This window comes from Felis catus, chromosome C1 (assembly GCF_018350175.1).
Source record: "Felis catus isolate Fca126 chromosome C1, F.catus_Fca126_mat1.0, whole genome shotgun sequence".
NCBI lineage: Eukaryota > Metazoa > Chordata > Mammalia > Carnivora > Felidae > Felis > Felis catus.
In genome coordinates this window covers 190259683-190275213 of record NC_058375.1, presented here as the reverse complement: position 1 = coordinate 190275213, position 15531 = coordinate 190259683, and the positions used below count along the sequence as shown (strand labels likewise).

The 15531-nt window shown below is 40.2% G+C and overlaps 1 protein-coding gene across 3 annotated transcripts in view; it reads right to left on the bottom strand.

Moving 5' to 3' along the window:
- Positions 1-15531, bottom strand: part of PARD3B (par-3 family cell polarity regulator beta) — a 1015202-nt gene that overhangs the window by 933596 nt on the left and 66075 nt on the right. The window lies entirely within an intron of this gene.

The window sequence follows — 15531 nt, the reverse complement described above, 5'->3', positions numbered from 1 at the left end:
GAGGGAGTCAGAGATGGTGGCGTGACAGGAGAACGACTCAGAAAATGGAAGATGGAGGACGGAGCCAAGGGCCAAGGAACGCAGGCAGTCTCTCAAGGCTGGAAAAGACAAGGAAACAGATTCTCCCCAAGAACGTCCAGAAAGGAAAGCAGCCCTGGCTACACCTTGACTGTAGCCCATGGAGCCAACGTTTGTCTTATGACGTCCAGCACTACCCCGATAACTTTGTGTTAATGTGTTACAGCGGCATTACACCTGCCAGCCGTCCCTCTCCACACTCCAGCAAGGACAGTGTGACAGCCTGAGGGTAAACTGTGGAAGGAGTGATAGAAGTGAGGGAAGACAAGAAAGGCTAGCTGTATCCCACTTCCTCTTGCTACTGACATCCTCAGAGCAGACTTGAGCTGGGCTAAGGGCATAACCATTAACTCTAAGTTTTAAGTTTTGACTATCAACTTTGTTCTTAACCACTGACAGGAGGACACTTTATTACTTCAAGTGGACTAGAAGAGTATTGGGATTTGCTCTACATTCCATCCAAGGACACAGGAAGAACTATCCCCATGGAATAAACTTAAAGGGACACTGGGAAACAAAAGTAAAGTTGCTGGTCAATTATCCCCCTCTCAAGACCTATTTATTCAAATGACAGCTACAAAGTATTGAAAAGGGATGGGAAACAGTGAGCTCAAAGAACAGGATAGCAGGACAGATCAGAAACTTGACCCCCTGTTGTACAACTGGAAGATTTTTACATTTGAAACATAATAAACATAATGAAGACACTATAAGGTGTTTTTAAAAATGAAAGAAATAAAAAGAAACGTCAACAATAAAGTAGGGTGCTATAAGATTGCATCAGGGATTTACACACATAGAAGAGTAGGGATTTGGAATTGCATAAAATCAAAGATGAGTCATCAAAATCTTTGGTTGAACTCTGGTACATGACTGCATGCCTGTGTTCCCACAAAAAGTTCATTTTGAAACCTAATGCCCAATGTGATGGTATTAGGAGGTGGGGCCTTTGGAAGCAGTTTGGGTCATGAGGGTAGAGCTTCATGAAGAGGACTAGTGGTCTTATAAGAGAGGCCCTACAGGTTTCTGACCCCTTCCATCACGTGAGGACAGTGACAACAACCATCAGTGAGGAAGAGGGCCCTCACCAGACACTGAATCTGCCAGAGCCCTGATAATTGAACTTTCCAGCCTACCACACTGAAAATTGCTTACAACCCACCCAGTTTATGGTACTATTGTTTTACCAGCCTGAACACACTAAGACAAAATCCAAAAGGAGATGATTTCTAGGTAATCCTGGTGAGTTGGACACAAGCATTCCTCTTGGCAACTTCCCTATGCCTACACTGTCATAAAAATAAAGGAATTCCGGGGCACCTGGGTGGCTCAGTCCACCGAGCGTTGGACTTCAGCTCAGGTCATGATCTCACAGTTTGTTAGTTCGAGCCCTGCATCAGGTTCACGGCTCTCAGCGCAGAGCCCGCTTTGTGTCATCTGTCCCCCTTTCTCCTGCCCCTTCCCTGCTTGCCTGCTCTCTCTCAAAAACTAAAATAAATCTTAAAAGAAATAAAATTAAGGAATTTAAAACATATCAAATCATGCAAAGAGAAGCGCAAATCACCACAGATGAGATATGGCAATGCAAAATGGAAGGTTGAACGCAGGTAGATGGATAATACCTGGCTTAAAGCAGAGAGAACAGGCACCTTAGCCAGTACAGCAAGACGCCAACAGGCAGACAATCAAAGATTTAGCGCCTGGAGGCACCCAGTGCCCTGCAGGTTGAGGCAAGGGTTGAAAAGGAAGAAATGGCTGACACTCTGTACAGGCAATCCTCTCCCGCATCCTAAATGGAAAATTGGAGGTTTGCTCTATGGGGAAATAAAGCAAAGGAGACTGTGAACGTGGGTTACAAACTTTGCAGTCATGGAGCGCAGCTGAGCAAGCGAAAATCTGCATTCAAAATGAACAAGGCTTCTCCTGGCCCTCACCCAGACCAACCTGGACACCGGTTACCCAGGCTTATGCCTGACGCCGAAGATCAGAGAACTCCTCTAAGACTATGGTTTTCAAAGTGTGGTCCACCAATGGCGAGAGGCTGGAAGGATTACAGAACCGTGCCTATTTTCCTAACACTCTGACGTTTGTCTTTTTCATCTTAAAATTTGCATTGCTGGGACAAAAGCAATGGAGGAAAATCTGCTCGTTTCCTAGCAAGGATCAAAACAATGGCACACAACTGTAGCCACTGTATTCTTCAGCGTTTCAAACACAGCTTTTTTACAAGTTGAGTTCACTTAAAGATCTTGAAGGGATAAAAAGTATTTTATCACATCAACCTCTGATCACCTCTCTTTTCAGTATCCGATGCAACAAAATTACAAGTACATGTAAAGGATAAGTGTGAGCTCCAGGAAAAGGCACACACTATTGTTTAACTTGCATGCTGAACCACTGGCTTTTTTCACGGAATACCATTTGCACCTCAAAAAATAACTGATGGAGAAACCATGGCAATTCCAATTTGGGTATTCGGTAGAAATTTTCTAAATAAACAATACAGTGAGCCCATCACTTCAAAAATAACAATTGACAGTACTTATTGCCACTAATAAAATTCAACCTTTTAAACAAAAATTAGGGTTTGGGATAAGCTTATCTACCACCATGAGCTTGACAGTTCCTCATCCTTAAAGATTTTTCTGATGAGACTGATAGTGATATAAGCAAACATGATATTTTGATATTGTATAATGAAACGTGTCAACATTTGGAAGAGTAGCATAACTCAGTCAACCACTATTTTCCAAATGACCAACGCACGTCAAAAATGCTACAAACCCATTCCTGGGTAAACAATCCATTCAAAGGACAAGACAAACCAATGGATTTGAAAACTTCATTGATAGGATTTCAGATTCCACACTGCAACAATTAAGACCTAGATCACTTGTTGCGTTTTGGTATAGTATCAAAAATATCAACGATTATCTGGAAAGACTATCAAAATATTCCACCATTTTCCAACTACTTTTCTGAGTGGGACAGATTTTCTTCCTTTATTTAACACAGCAAATTGCAGAGGTGCCTGGGTGGCTCAGTCGGTTAAGTGTCCAAATCGTGGTTTCAGCTCAGGTCAGGATCTTGCAGTTCTGTGGGTTGGAAACCCACATCGGCCTCTGTGCTGGCAGCGTAGAGCCTGTTTAGGATTCTGTGTCTCCCTCTCTGCCCCTCCCCAAGTTTTGCTGTCTCTGTCTCTCACTAAATAAAATTTAAAAAAGTTTTTAAAAACATAAAAATAAATGGGGCGCCTGGGTGGCGCAGTCAGTTAAGTGTCCGACTTCAGCCAGGTCACGATCTCGCGGTCCGTGAGTTCGAGCCCCGCGTCGGGCTCTGGGCTGATGGCTCAGAGCCTGGAGCCTGTTTCCGATTCTGTCTCCCTCTCTCTCTGCCCCTCCCCCGTTCATGCTCTGTCTCTCTCTGTCCCGAAAATAAATAAAAACGTTGAAAAAAAAATTTTTTAAAAAAAAACATAAAAATAAGTAAAACAGCAAATTGCAATATACTGGCAACAAAGATAGCTAGGAGGAGCCAGGTGTTTTCCATTAAGCTACACGTTATGGAAATCTTCAAAAATGTAAGTCAATGTCACTCATCAAATTCTGCCTTGAAAACTTTACTTTTATGTAAAGTAACTTATTTATGTTAGCATTGATGGGTTCACTACTGTTATTTTTGAATGAAGTAATTATTTTTATGGTACTTCAATTTTAGTTTCAACTATGTAAATACTGGGAGATATAACCCACATCAACAAAAGTTCTATAGCCGCACTGTCCAATACGATAATAACTGGTGTAATGTGGCTACTGAACTCTTGAAATATGACCAATCTGAACTGAGATCTGAAGTAAGTGGGAAATATACACTGGATTTCAAAGACTTTGCATTAAAAAGAACATAAAATCTCTCAACTTCTTATATTTGATTACGTGTTGAAACAATATTTTGAATTCACGGTGTTAGGTAAAATACATTAATTTCAAGCTTTTACTCAATGTGACTACTAGGAAATTTAAAGTCACATATAGCTTGTATTTCTGACTTGCATTGTATTTATACTAAACAGAACTGTTCTATAGGTCCTTGATGGTTTTTTGTTTTAGGTAAAAGAGCCAGGAGATCAAAGTTTTAAAAACTGCTGCTCTATGGGAAAATGAACTAGTTGAAGGGGAAACAACAACAACAACAACACACCAATCTATAGACTCTGACATTTAGGAGGCCCAACAGGACACAGAATGACCCCACAGAGATAAACCACCACTAGTCAATAAGGCCAGAACACAGGTTCACTCAAATATAAAAACGTGGTAAGGCTCACCAGAAGTGTGTGGAAATCCTCTAACATGAAGGTCAAAGACCAACACAAGTAAAAATGAAAAATAAACATCCCTGTGAAAAGACAAACAGTGTAAATAGAAAAAAACCTTCAAAAAGATTTTAATATCCTCAGAGAGAGGAGAATACTGCGTCCATGCAAAAACAGCTATGCTTAGAAATTAACATTCATAAAACTTGGAAAATTTGATGGCAGAAATAAATTCAATAGAAAAACACATCTCAGAAAGCATCACGGAGAGTAGAAAGAGAGAAAAACAAAGAGAAAAAACAAAAACAAAACACTGGTAATAAACTTAGAGGAGCACTCCAGAAAGGCCAACATGCAGAAGAGTCGAGTCAGAAACACCTGAAAAACGGTGTCTCTGTGTGTGTGTGTGTGTGTGTGTGTGTGTGTGTGTGTGTGTGTGTGTGTTGGGGGTGGGCTGGGGGGAGGAGGGGAATGAGGTTGCAGTAATGTTTCCCAAAACTGAAGGATATGTCTACAGACATAAAAGCTCTAGCAAATGCCCCAAGTACCAGCATAATAAATGATTTTAAAAACCACACACATCATGAAATTTCATATGATTGGAGGGGAAAAAATGGGAAGTTTTATAGGTGCAGTGCAGATAAGTAGAGGCTTTCTCAACAATGCTGAAAACAAAATAAAATAGGAAGGAGTATGACTTCAACCTAGAATCTGACTTTAATAATCAAGTGTGAATGAAGAACAAAGACATTTTCAGACATAACCGTCAAAAAAAAAACTTCTCAAGAATCCTTTCCCAGAAATTTCCCAGATGTGTCTGAAATATATTGAGAAGAATATCACTAAACGAAATAAAACCATTATTAAAACCAGGAAAACCAGGGGCATCTGGGTGGCTCAGTCGGTTAAGTGTCTGACTTCAACTCGGGTCATGATTTCATGGTTTGTGAGTTTGAGCCCCACATCAGGCTCTGTGCTGACAGCTCGGAGCCTAGAGCCTGCTTTGGATTCTGTGTCTCTGTCTCTCTCTGCCCTTCCCTGACTCATGCTCGCTCGCTCTCTCTCTCTCTCTCTCTCTCAAAAATAAAAAAAACATTTAAAAAAAACAGGAAAACATATTTGTGCAAGCAAAAAAATTGTAATTATAGTACACTATGTGGCTCAGCTTTGAACCACATTTTACAGTCATACTAATGTAAAAACTGAATATTAAAATATGTATATTGTGCACTTGAAACTAATGTTATAGTGTATGTTAACTAACTGCAATCTCTTTTTTTTAACTTATTTATTTAAGTAATCTCTACCCCAACATGGTAGAACTCTCAAACCCCAGGATCAAGAGTCACATGCTATTCCACCTGAACCAGCCAGGTGCCTCTAACTAACTAGAATTCAAGTAAAAACTTAAAACTTTGAATGGAACCACAAAAGACTCTGAACAGTCAAAGCAATCTTAAGAAGAATAAAGCTGGAGGTAACATTCTCCCAGATTTCAAGATATACTACAAAGCTGAAGTAATCAAAACAGTATGGTACTGGCACATAAATATATATACATAGATCGTTGGAACAGAGCCCAGAAATAAACCCATTCTTATATAATCTATGATGAAGGATCCAAGAATAAACAATGGGGGAAAGACAGTCTCTTCAACAAATGGTGCCAGAAAAACTGCTTCACTTTCTCACACCAGACAAAAACAAATTCAAATTGGATTAAAGACCTAAATGTGAGACTTGAAACCATAAAACTCCTAGAAGAAAACACAGGCAGTAATTTGACAATCAGCCTTAGCAGCACTTTTCTAGATATATCTCCTCAAGCAAGGGAAACAAAAGAAAAAATAAACTATTAAAAATTTATCAAAAGAAAAAGCTTTTGCACATTGAAGGAAATCATCGACAAAGTGAAAAAGCAACCTACTGAATAGGAAAAGATTATCTTCTCTTGTAAAACAAAAATCTGACCAGAGACCGCCAGTGTTCCCTCTAGGCAGCAACCAACCACAGCTGAGCAGGGGCGACCCAGTGTCTCCCCAACACCCAGCATTACACATTCCACTACCGAATAGTGTCCATTTCTCCATATGCACCCCAATAAATGAGAAAAGGAACACGAAGATGCCATCTTTCAAGAATTAGAAATAGCACATATGTTTGCAGGATCGCACTGTCTACAATGCAACAGCAGATGTTTACTTCTCCAGTTGCTCGTTCAGCCCCTTCAATGACTGAGGTCTGGCATGCCTAGTTTAAGAGGTGACAGGCTTGAACGAAACAAACTCAATCATTTTTGCTATGTCCTGCAAGCTTGCATTTATATATTTTCTTTTTCCTAAATACTGCAAAGTTTTTTACATGTGATACATGCAGAAGAAATTAAAATAAGCAGATCCGCATATTTTAAAATAATTGCAGACGTTTTCCAATTTATACTGTCTGTAACTCTACTAAGAACGTTAAAAATGAGACTGCTTCAATGTTTTCCTCATTGTACTTTTGATTTAGAGGATACATATTATAAACCCGAATCAGAGAAAAATCTTTAAGGTCTCTCTGCCCTAGAATGGGGTTGAATGAAGCGGAGAGAGGCGGTATAACTTTAAAACAAAGACTATTAGTTTTATTTACATGCCACAACACAATCTTCAAATGACCTCTGCCTTCCCAAGTAACATTTTAACTAAAGTGACAGAGAATGGAATGCCACATTAGAATTGAAAGCAAGATAAAAGGTAGGAGTCCTAATCTACTGCTCTACATAGCATTATTCATGACAAGGGTTTCCCACTTTCTCAGACAGGGTTCAAAATGTCAGCTTTAACTATGTAGCAAATTTTAATAGGATGCTTCTAAATGGGTACCCTAAGAGGGCTACAAGGATTTCTTCATCTACAGCACATTCAGCTACTTCTCATCTGGCTCCAGGAGTAGTTTCCCAGCCTATTTCCTTTCATCTCTGATGCATTTGGGCTGCTGAGCGAACCGCTCCCCTAATTCTAGTTAGAAGCCGGAATAAAAATTTTGTTTTGTGTTTACGAAACATCAAAGTATGGGCAAGGAAGCCCTTGATGAAGGCCTCCCTGATCTGCTTGCAGAATTACTCTGCCTGCAAGGTGCTACCCTCTGCTGTTGGAGGGATGGCATCAGGGAAGTGGTTGGAAAATGCAGTGCTAAAACAGCCATTTTTGATGTAAATTGTAAAATGTCCTTGAGGTCTTCAAAAATCTGACAGCAATTCTTCAAGCACGTATCAATTAAATTTTATATGATAGCAATACTGCTAAGCAAATAGTTAAAATCATTGGGCTGCAGGAACACAGACTGGACCAACTAGCCATATCTTGTTCTCAGAACACTCAGAGGTAGAGAAGACAAGGTTTTTCCCACCCAGAGAAAGAGCCTGTTGTGAAGCAGAGTAATATTCAAAGTGACTCTATAAAGGACAAGGGAACAGGAAGCCAGAACTCTGCTGATAAATTACTTAAATGATTTAATGTGGCAAATATTAACACCCAGATTTTACCATCTTTCACTGACCACTCTAATTCTTTCTAGAAGAATTTTCCAACGTCAAAACACTCAGAAAAATGTTGTAGGATTACTTAAAAAAAAAAAATTGGTATTAGATGCTTTACCTTGACACTCTCAGACTTAATTTTCAAAATCAAAATGTTCTAAACAAATCCAAAAGCCTGCTATGGAAGAAAACACCTTAAAAATGTCATTCAAATTTAACTTTAGACACAGAAATACAAGTTGTAAATTTTAACCAGTTTATTTTTTTAATATTTATTTTTGAGAGAGAGAGCGCGCGCGAGCCAGCATGCACACGAGTGGAGGAGAGGTAGTGAGAGAAGGAAATACAGAATCTGAAGCAGGCTCCAGGCTCTGAGCTGTCAGCACAGAGCCAACGCAGGGCTTGAACCCACAAACCACGAAATCATAACCTGAGCCAGTCTGACGCTTAATCGACTGAGCCGCCCTTAACCAGTTCATATTAAAATAAGTGTAACTCCAGACCAATGTAGCAAGGTATTATCTGCACCATTATTTCATAATTGGAAGGGTTTTTTTTAATTTTTTTTTAACGCTTATTGATTTTTGAGACAGAGAGAGACAGAGCATGAACAGGGGTGGGTCAGAGAGAGAGAGGGAGACACAGAATATGAAACAGGCTCCAGGCTCTGAGCTGTCAGCACAGAGCCTGATGCGGGGCTCAAACCCACAAACTGCGAGATCGTGACCTGCGAGATCGTGAGCCGAAGTCGGACGCTTAACCGACTGAGCCACCCAGGCGCCCCTGGAAGTTTTTATAATATAGAGAGGCAATGTCAGATTGAGGTACAAAGTCTCATTTTGATTTTAAATCAGTTTCAGACTTCTCCCTAATCCACAACACAACACATTGTAGCCATTCTATTATTCTGAGAAATGTAAATTAAAGATTGAAATCCTTTCACCTTCAAAATCGTCACCATCACACAAACCTGTCCGTGTTACGTACGTGAGGGGAGGCAGGGAAAGCATGATGACGTCCAAGTCAGGGAATCGTAATCTGAGTATTTCCCAGGTAACCAACAGCCCTACACAATGATTTATGAATGCTACCAGTGCTCCCCAAATCTACTGAGCCTACTGATTTATCTGTGCTAATAAAGAGTTTATGCTTTCAGGACACATCATACCCAAAACTCATCTCCTTCCAGGCGGAACTATGAGAAAGTGAGACCCAGCCAGCTCAGAACAAATCCATTTGGCTTGAGATTCTGGGAGCCAAGGAGCATTCTGCTCAGCTTTACTCCCAGTGCCCTCCCCCAGGAGACGCAAAGCCACCCACACACACTAAGGGTAGAGGAATGGGAAAGGGCAGAGCTTTCTTTCCCGGGAAAAAAGCCAGAGTGAAAGTTCTGGGGGATGTAAACATATAACAGCTAGAGGAGAGCCATGGAAACCTTCTCCCCAAGCAAATGTGCTGTTCGGCAAACTTTCCTTGCCCCCTACAATATTTAGCGTTGCATTAAAGCAAATATTTTTAAAATACACAAGCATGTGCTGTTTAAAATGCCTAAAATTAAAAACAAACAAATTCCCCCTTATTGCCTGTCTAAAACCACCAACACATCCACTTTTTACCACCAGATATTTCTGAAGTAGATGACTGCTGGGCATACAAACTAGTTTAAAAACCTCCCCTTGCTGGTTCTGCCAGGATTCTAAACTGAGAGTCCCACTACACACCCCCGAAATGAAGCACGATATGGCACCCACAGGTGCGTCTTTCTGGATAGAGGGTTTTACTTTCTGGATTGTCAAGTCTTAAAAAAAAAATACCATGGCTTTCACATGATGAAAATCTACATTAACAGATCACAGTTTAGGGGCACCTGGGTGGCTTGGTCGGTAAAGCCTCCAACCCTTGATTTTGGCTCAGAGCACAATCTCGCGGTTCGTGAGTTTGAGCCCTACACGGAGCCTACTTGGGATTCTCTCTCTCCCCCTCTCTCTCTCTCTGCCCCTCCCCTTCTTGCTCTTGCTCTCTCTCAAAATATAAATAAAACTTTTTAAATATAATTTGTCAAGTTAGCTAACATACAGTGTATACAGTGTGCTTTTGGCTTCAGGATGATTCATCACTTATGTAAAACACCCAGTGCTCATCCCAACAAGTGCCCTCCTCAACAGCCATCACACATTTTCCCCTCTCCCTTACCCCCACATCAACCCTCAGTTTGTTCTCTGTATTTAAGAGTCTCTTATGGTTGGCCTCCCTCTCAGTTTATAACTATTTTTTTTCCTTCCCTTCCCCATGGTCTTCTATTAAGTTTCTCAAATTCCACATATGAGTGAGAACATAGGATATGTCTTTCTCTGACTTATTTTACTTAGCATAACACCCTCCAGTTCTATCCACATTGTTGCAAATGGCAACATTTGATTCTTTTTCATTGCCAAGTAGTATTACATTATATATATAAACCACATCTTCATCGGTTAATGGATATTTGGGCTCTTTCCATAATTTGGCTACTGTTGAAAGCGCTGTTATAAACATTGGGGTACAAATGCCCCTATGAGTCAGCAGTCCTGTATCCTCTGGATAAGTTCCTAGCAGTGCTATTGCTGGGTCATAGGGTAATTCTATTTTTAGTGTTTTGAGGAACCTCCACAGTGTTTTCCAGAATGGCTGCACCAGTTTGCATTCCCACCAACAGTGCAAGAGGGTTCCCATTTCTCCACATCCTCACCAACATCTGTTGTTTCCTCAGTTGTTAATTGTAGCCACTCTGACAGGTATAAGGTGTATCTCAATGTGGTTTTGATTTGTATTTCCCCTGATGATGAGCAATGTTGAGCATCTTTTCACATATCTGTAAGCCATCTGGAAGTCTTCTTGGAAAGGTATCTAATCATATCTTCTGCCCATATATTCACGGGATTATTTGTTTTTCAGGCATTGAGTTTGGTAAGTTCTTAATAGATTTTGGATGCTAACCTTTATCTGACATGTCATTTGCAAATATCTTCTGCCATTCCATTGGCTGCCATTTAGTTTTGTTGATTGACACTTTGCAGTGCAGAAGCTTTTTATCTTGATGAGTTCCCAATAGTTTGCTTTTATTTTCCTCGCCTTTGGAGATGTTTCTATTCTTTGGAATAGCTTGAGAAGAATAGGTATTAACTCTGCTTTAAATGTCTGGTAGAATTCCCCCGGGAAGCCATCTGGCCCAGGACTCTTATTTATTGGGAGATTCTTGGTAACCAATTCAGTATCTTCCCTGGTTATGGGTCTGTTCAAATTTTCTATTTCTTTCCTTTTCAGTTTTGGTAGTGTGTGTGGGTGTCCAGGAATTTGTCCATTTCTTCCAGGTTGTCCAGTTTGTTGGCACATAATTTTTCATAGTATTCTCTAATAATTGTATTTCTGTGGTGGTGGTTGTAATCTCTCCTCTTTCATTTGTGATTTTATCTATTTGGGTACTCTCGCTTTTATTTTTGAGAAGTCTGGCTAGAGGTTTATCAATTTTGTTTATTCTTTCAAAAAAACCAGCTCTTATATTCATTGATCTGTTCTACTACTTTTTTGGATTCTGTATTGCTTGTTTATGGTCTAATCTTATTTCTCTTCTGCTGACTTTGGGGTTTCTTTGCTGCTTTGTTTCTATTCCTTGAGGTGTAAGCTTAGATTCTGTTTTTAGAATTTTGTTGCCTCTTGAGACAGGCCTGGATTGCAATGTATTTTCCTCTTAGGACTGCCTTTGCTCCATCCCAAAGGGTTTGGATGGTCATGTTTTCATTTGCTTCCATATATTTTTTAATTTCTTCTTTAATTTCTTGGTTGACCCATTCATTATTAGGGTGTTCTTTAACCTCCATGCATTTGGAGGCTTTCCAAGTTCTTTCTTGTGGTTGATTTCAAGTTTTATAGCACTGTGATCTGAAAATATTCATGGTATGATCTCAATCCTTTTATATTTGTTGAAAGGTGTTTTGTGACCCAATATGTGATCTATTTTGGAGACTGTTCCATGTGCACTCGAGAAGAATGTGTATTCTGCTGCTTTGGAAAGAAAAGTTTTGAATAAATCCATCAAGTCCATCTGATTCAGTGTATCATTCAAGGCCATTGTTTCTTTATTGATTTTCTGCTTAGATGATCTGTCCATTGCTATAAGTGGAGTGTTCAAGTCACCTACAATTACAATATTATTATCTATAAGTTTGCTTATGCTTATGATTGATTTATATATTTGGATTCTTTCAAGTTGGGGGCACAATTACAACTGTTAGCTCTTCTTGATGGATAGACCCCTTAATTATGATATAATGCTCTTCTTCATCACTTGTTACAGTCTTTAAAGTCTAGTTTTTAAGTATGGCTACTCCAGATTTCTTTTGACTTCCAGTAGCGTGATAGATGGTTCTCCATCCCCTCACCTTCAATCTGCATATGTCCTCAGGTCTAAAATGAGTCTCCTGAAAACAGCATATATATGGATCTTGGTTTTTTATCCATTCTGATACCCTATGTCTTTCGATTGGGGCATTTAGTCCATTTACATTCAGAGTGATTACTGAAAGATATAGATTTAGTGTTATTGTGTTATCCGTAGGTTTCATGTTTGGAGTGACGTCTCTGGTCCTTTGGAGTCTTTGTTGCCTTCTATCCACAGAGTCCCCATGAGGATCTCCCACAGAGCTAGTTTAGTGGTCATGAATTCCTTTAGTTTTTGTTATCTCTCTCTGCCCCTGCTTGCTCTCACTCTCAAAACTTTTTTAAAAAGAAATAGGTCATAGTTTACATTAATACATTCTTCTGTCATAGGACTTGGCTACCCAACAACTCCTAAGGAATGTAACACTAAGCAATTAAGAGTTAATTCCCTCCCAGGAAGGTCCCTTACAGGAACCGGAGACTACACCCTTCTCTGGGGATTTAAAACAGCTGAGTACCTTCACAGGTGTAGCCCCTCCCACACCCTTCATCTGCTTTGTTCTCAAATCCTTTGTTGCCACTGTATTCATTTCATAATTTTCTGCCCTTTCATAGCCTACTTTTTCCACATCATTCACAAAAGGACAAGTAGACACACAAGCAATGATTTCTGGTCCTCATAAATGAAGTCCTTATAAGAATGTTGCCAATGGGGTGCATGGGTGGCTCAGTCAGTTGAGCACCCAACTCTTGATTTCAGCTCAGGTCATGATCCCAGGCTCATGGGATGGAGCCCATGTCCAGCTCTACAGTGAGCCTGGAGACTGCTCATGATTTTCTCTCTCTCTGCCCCTTTCATCTTATTATTTAAAACAAAACAAAACAAAAATGCTCTTCTTATTTAAAACAAAAAAAAAATTTTTTATGAAGAATGTTGCCAACTTAAAATGTTAATGGAAGCCCTACTGTGCTGGTCTATTCAACCAGTCATGACCTGTTTCCTCTACTTGACATCCTTACCTCTACAGTAACCCCCTAACCTCTAAGGGCTTCCCTGGAGTCTGTACTTCTTAGAACTAATCAAAGCAAAGTTCTATGGAGGGCCTTCTTGAGGATTACATTATAGAAACAAAAAACTTCCCAATTGTTGCATTTAATAAATGTAATCTTTCATATATGTGGTTGTCAGCATCTTCTATAGTTTCCTTTTGGTTACTATCTTAAATTTGAGCTACTGAACATCTTGTTTATGGACTATCTTTCCAACTTGCTAAGATCATTATCACCTTACTCAACAAGCTCAATTTAGTAAACCCCCAAAATAAGTGACTGTGCCCAGGAGCCGATTTTACAGTCACCTAGCAGTAGTTCTAGCACACTAAAGTTAGCACCTGTGTCTTGCTAACCAGTTTTTACTTCAAAGCAATAATCAAAGGGTAGGGGTGTCAGAAGGTAAAGGAGGGTGAGTCAAGTATCCTCCAGGGTTAGAAGGCACTTTGGACCCAAAACGAAGCAAACCACTCCATACGGAGCTTAATTCAGGGTAACTTACTAATGGAGTGAGGGGGTGTGTGGAAATCTGGCAGACAAATGACCCAGGCAGCACACAGCTATTATCCACCCTTACTCTCCACGTCTGGACCTTAGCCCACAGATTGTATAGGGCGAGGGGCACTGTGGTAAGGTCAACAGGTAGCCATCTAAATTGACACCATCTGTGTACCAGAGGATCTCTACTAGTTAATGTGAAGTGAGGGCCTTCAGAGAGGCAGCCATCTCTACCAGTTATGTAAAGTGGGAGCTTCTGTGTACCAGCCATCTCTACTAATTTTTGGAGTCTTCTGTGTGCCACTTTAGAGATCAGAACTAGCCTTCCCACATTCCAGTCAGAGCATACATTTAACCTCCATGGAACCTGAACACATAGCCCTGAGGGAGGTCATTAGACAAATAGGAACAAGATGGAAGACCAAAGATGGAGTCAGCGTTGTCAGCACTCTTACAAGGGGAAAGAAAGGTTTGGGGGTTTTAAGAGAAACACATAGGGGTGCTTGTGTGGCTCAGGGGGTTAAGCATCCAACTCTTGATTTTGGCTCAGGTCATGATCTCATGTTTGGTGGGTTCTAGTCCCATACCTGGCTCTGTGCTGACAGCATTGAGCCTGTTCAGGATTCTCTCTTTCCCTCTTTCTGCCTCTTCCCTGCTCCCTTGCTTTCTTTCTCTCAAAAGAAATAAACTTTAAAAAAAATTAAAGAAATACATGAAAAAGAGAGAATGTTTGAGGCTTTAATATTTCTAAGAAAAACCATAAACACAAAATAACAGCTACCGAATGATTTTTGTTTGTTTTCTTTAGAGCAGCATCCAAAGGGGATCCGAAGGACTGCCCATGGACTCACCTGAATTGAATGGTATATTTGATACTGAGGTGCACACAGGTGAAGCTTTCATAGCAACTCGGTTCTATTAACCTAGCAGCATCTTACAGAAATAGGTAATAAAACTAGCGAGTCAACTGTGGCCGCTGGAGCTGGTTCATAGGTTGTTGATTCTCTTATTCTGAGAACGTGGAAGAATCATACTTCACCACCCATTCGAATTCAGGTTTGACATGTAACTGGCCAAAGAAATTTGAGCATAAGTAATATGCGTCTCTCTGTGCAGAAGCTTTAAGAGCCAGTGCATCAATTTACATTTTCCTTGATTTTCTATAATCATGGAAACATATTGTAAGATCGAGCCTCCATGTGGGGCCCCAGATGATAAAATGAGATCTCCTATGACCCACCAGGGGCTGACAGCATGACTGAGAAATAAGCTGATTACTCTAAACCAGAGATTTTCAGATTACTTGTTACGGCAGCATAGCCTAAACTTTCCTGATGCCATACTAAATTTTAAACCCCAATATGTAAGGCACAGTACTGTGCTACACTTGTGGGAAACTCAAATGCAGAAGTCAGGCAGGGTAGAAAGTAGTATTGCATTAAATGTATATGAGAATCAGAGAGACCAAACATAACCGTGCTTGGGTCATGGAATGAAGTATAAAATTCTAGTTTCCATTGATTGAAAACCATCTAAAGCCTTGGAGTGAACCCCCTTTCTAAAGAAGAGGGGGGAGAGAAGTCAGCTTTCCATTGGCAGATGATAGCATGAGCAGCAGTCAGCAAGGAAAACACAGGAAGACAGGAAGAAA